The sequence below is a fragment of the Arachis hypogaea genome, chromosome 12, assembly GCF_003086295.3.
Source record: "Arachis hypogaea cultivar Tifrunner chromosome 12, arahy.Tifrunner.gnm2.J5K5, whole genome shotgun sequence".
Classification (NCBI taxonomy): domain Eukaryota; kingdom Viridiplantae; phylum Streptophyta; class Magnoliopsida; order Fabales; family Fabaceae; genus Arachis; species Arachis hypogaea.
The window spans coordinates 73,815,811-73,820,455 of record NC_092047.1 but is presented as its reverse complement, the minus strand read 5'-3'; the positions used below and the strand labels follow the sequence as shown (position 1 = coordinate 73,820,455).

Genomic DNA, 4,645 nt, shown 5'->3' with positions numbered 1-4,645 from the left:
GGTTAGATGAAGAACAAAGTTATAGAAAGTAAGGATAAAAAGAAGAATAGAGTGATTAACCCAATAAACACTGAGTGACTAGAGATTAAACACAAAATCCAGTGAGGGTTCAATAGCTCATCACCATATATCTCTGCTTGAATTGTTAATTGTCTTGCAAGTTTGAAAAATATTTTTACCCATCTCAATTGTAAAAGTGCTTTAACATTATCTAGGGTTTGGCTATGCATATATGATTCCTTGAGAATGTGAATTAATTTAACTACATGTAAGTTTTATATACAAGTGAATAACAATTAGAATTGCATGATGCATTTAGGTAGTTGCATTTAGAATAGATTGCATTGCATGAGATTCCACCACTTTAACCTTACCTTATTCTTTATCTTGGATTTAGCATGAGGACATGCTATTGTTTAAGTGTGGGGAGGTTGATAAACCCATATTTTATGATATATATTGTGCTCAATTCAAGAGATTTATTCAATCCTTCACCCACTTATTCATGTAAATTGCATGGTTTTACTTTCCCTTCCTTATTATGTGATATATGCGAAATACATGCTTCCTATGCTTTGAAATTATTTATTTTAATCACCCTTTATTACCATTTGATATCATGATTTGTGTGTTGAGAAGTTTCAGATCTTCTAAGGCAGGGATGACTTAAAGGATGGAAAGGAAACATACAAAAATGGAAGAAAAGCACAAAATGGAGTTTTTGAAGAAACTGGCATCGATGCAAACGCATGGACGACGCGGTCGCATGCCCAGTGCGAAAAGGCAGCGACACGAACGCGTGACTGACGTAGACGCACGCCATGAGCAGAACACAGATGACGCGTACGCATGACCGAAGCGAACGCATGACAAGGAAAACTCCAGATGACGTGACCGCGTGACCCACGCGGACGCGTGACAGACGCCACGCACCAGAAATTACAGAAAATGCTCCCAACGATTTCTGAAACCCTTTTTGGCCTAGATCCAAGTCCAGAAGGCACAGATTAGAGGTTATAAAGTGGGGGAATGCATCCATTCAAAGGAGAGCGCTCGAATTGTTCACTTTTCATAGTTTAGATGTAGTTTTTAGAGAGAGAGAGGTTCTCTCCTCTCTCTTAGGTTTTAGGATTAGGATTTCTTATTATTTCAAGTTAGTATTCCAACTCTTTATCAGGTTCAATGTTCCTTTTAATTATTTTCTCAATTTAATTTATGAACTCTTCCATGTTACATATGATTCTCTGTATTTTACTTTCTCTGCAACTTTTAGTTTAATTCTCAGAATGTACTCTCCATCTATGCTTTTCATTCCCAGAGTTATGAACAACTAAACCCCTTTCATTGGGTTAGGGAGCTCTGTTGTAATTTGATGAATCAATAATAGTTTTCATTATCCTTCTTCTCTCTTTTCTCTTGATTTTACTAGAAAGCTTTCAATCTTCATCCAATTGAGTAGTTATCTTGGAAAAGAAGCTATTCATACTTGAATCTCTTCTGAACCTTGGAAGAGGAACGAAGAGATCATGCTAGAATTGCTTTCTCATGTTGGACCAAATTGGGGTTTGGGCGGATATGGTGACATATAATTCTCCCAATACTTTGACTTGGAAATACATGTGGTATAATCAGTGACCACACTTCATCTCTTCTCATGAGCAATTAGACCAAGGAATTGGCTATTGATCTGATTTGAGAGATTGAATTACCAAGGAATTGGAATTCAATCACTTAAGATTGCCAAGGAGATCAATGAATGCATTGATTGAGGAAGAGATGAAAATGAACTTGATCCGGAGAATGCAACATCTCCTAAGCCCAATGAACTCCCCATTTCTGATCTTACCCATTCTCTTTACTTTCTGCTATTTACTTTCATGCTAAACTCCCCTTCCCCATTTAAGATTTTGTAATTTACCTTCCGTCATTTATTTTCTGCAATTTACTTTTCCGCCATTTAATTCCCTGCAATTCTCAACCCAATTTCTGCTTAGCTCAACTAGAACATTCTTCCAATTAAAGTTGCTTGACCAATCAATCCCTGTGGGATTTGACCTCACTCTATTATGAGTTTTTACTTGACGAAAATTTGGTATACTTGCCGAGGGAGATTTGTTAAAGGACAAGTTTCCGTGCATCAAGTTTATGGCGCCATTGCCGGGGATTGATTTTGTATCAACAATGATTAAATTGGTGGATAACTAGATTGAGCATTTGTTTTTATTTTGTCTGATTTAAGTTCATTTGAGTAATTTACTTTCTGTTCAGTTATTTTCTTCCCTTTCCCCTACCCATTTTTCTTAGTTGTTTACAATTCAGTCACCAACCCACTAACTGTTTGTTATATTGCATCACTCACACTAACAGCATTTCTGTAGAAATTACTATCTGCATCTATCTTTCTTACTTTTGCCTTGTTGGTTGTATGACAGGTAGAAGAAGCGGGGCTTCAACTTCCTTTGATTTTGAACCTGAGAGGACCTTCCTTAGATTAAGGAGGGAAGCAAGAGGAAAGAGAGTAGTTGATGCTGAGGAAGAGGAGGAGCACTTTGAACCTGATATGGATGAGAATATGGAGAACCATCATGAAGAAGAGGCTCACAACCATGGCCGAGAAGGTCCAGCACATCAGGCTGGGCAAGAGAGAAGAGTTCTGGGTTCTTACATCAATCTAAACCCAGAAAACTGTGGAAGTAGCATCCAACGGCCAACCATACATGCCAACAACTTTGAACTAAAGCCACAGCTCATCACCCTTGTTCAGAACAATTGTTCATTCGGAGGAAGTGTCCAAGAAGACTCCAATCAACATCTAACCACCTTCCTGAGGATATGCGATACTGTGAAGTCTAATGGTGTTTATCCTGACACTTATAGACTACTTCTGTTCCCTTTCTCACTCAAGGACAAAGCATCTAAATGGCTGGAATCCTTTCCAAAGGAGAGTTTAGCAACCTGGGAAGATGTGGTGAACAAATTTTTGGCAAGATTTTATCCTCCTCAACGGATCAACAGGTTGAGAGCTGAGGTACAAACCTTTAGGCAGCAAGATGGTGAGACTCTATATGAAGCATGGGAGATGTTTAAGGACCTGACAAGAAGATGCCCGCCAGATATGTTCAATGAATGGGTGCAGTTGCACATTTTCTATGAAGGTCTTTCATATGAATCAAAGAAGGCAGTAGACCACTCATCTGGGGGATCTCTGAACAAGAAGAAGACCATTGAAGAAGCCATAGATGTCATTGAGACTGTAGCTGAGAATGACTATTTCTATGCTTCTGAAAGAGGGAACACTAGAGGAGTGATAGAGCTGAACAACGTGGATGCACTGCTAGCTCAAAACAAGATGATTACCAAGCAATTAGCTGACCTCACCAAGAAGATGGAGAGAAATCAAGTAGCAACAATCACCACTTCAGCAGCAGCTCAAGAAGGAGTGAATGAAGAGGCAGAGGGTGATCAGGAACAAGCCAACTACATTGGAAATTCACCCAGGCAGCACCATGACCCATACTCCAAAACATATAATCCTGGTTGGAAGAACCACCCAAACTTTGGGTGGAGAAATCAACAGGATCAAGGTCAAGATCAAAGACACCACAACCCCAGCAACAATGCAACTCACCAACATTCCACACAGAGATCATATCAGCACCCACCTAACAAAACACCTCAACATCCATACCAAAGTCAAAATGGCCCTTCTCACCCCTCCAATCTCAACTCACCATAATCTGAAGATAGACTCTCTAGGATTGAAACCCTACTTGAAAGCATATGCAAGGAAATTCAAGATAACAAGGTGTTCAAAGAGGAGGTGTGAGCCAATATCAAGAATCAGGGAGACACCATCAAGAGGCTGGAATTTCAAGTGGGATACCTATCTTAGAAGATTCCCAAACCTACTGATAGCTTCCCAAGTGACACAAAGAAAAATCCGAGAGGTGAAGCAAAGAAAGTCAGATGGGAAGATTGCAAGATGGTTACTATAAGTGATAAGGAGACTGAGGAAGAGCTGAACAAACCATCAGAACAATCTGAAGATACATCAGCAGGAAAGCAGGAAGAGAATCCTCAGGAAACCACAATTACGCAGAAAGAGTTGCTGAGGCTCTATGCACCCTTTCCCTAATTACTAAATGGTGGTGTAGAGAAGAGAATATACTCAAGGTTTCTTGACATATTTGCATCCCTCCATGTAAACATACCATTCATCAAGGCTCTCCAACAAATGCCCTCATACATCAAGTATATGAAGGAGCTGCTGACCAGGAAAAGCTCACCCAAGGGAGGACAAACCATAGTGATGAACAAGGAGTGCAGTGCTCTCATTCAACCAGAGCTACCTACAAAAAGGAAGGACCCAGGGAGATTTCACATCCCCTGTGCCATAGGAGAAACAATGTTTGACAAAGGACTCTGTGATCTGGGAGCAAGCATCAACTTAATGCCTTTATCCCTTATGAAGAGGCTACAAATCAATGAGCTGATGCCCACAGACGTAGTCATCAGGCTGGCGGACAAAACTCAAAAACAAGCAATTGGAGTGGTTGAAAACGTGTTGGTGAAGGTTGGGAACTACTTCCTTCCCACAGACTTTGTCATACTGGAAATGGAAGAAAGTCACCTTCACCCAATCATA

The 4,645-nt window shown here is 40.0% G+C and overlaps 1 non-coding gene across 1 annotated transcript; it reads right to left on the bottom strand.

Moving 5' to 3' along the window:
- Positions 1-3,013: 3,013 nt before the first annotated feature.
- Positions 3,014-3,120, bottom strand: LOC112731451 (small nucleolar RNA R71). The gene has a single exon (XR_003167227.1). It is a non-coding gene; the product is annotated as a small nucleolar RNA R71 (small nucleolar RNA).
- Positions 3,121-4,645: the final 1,525 nt, after the last annotated feature.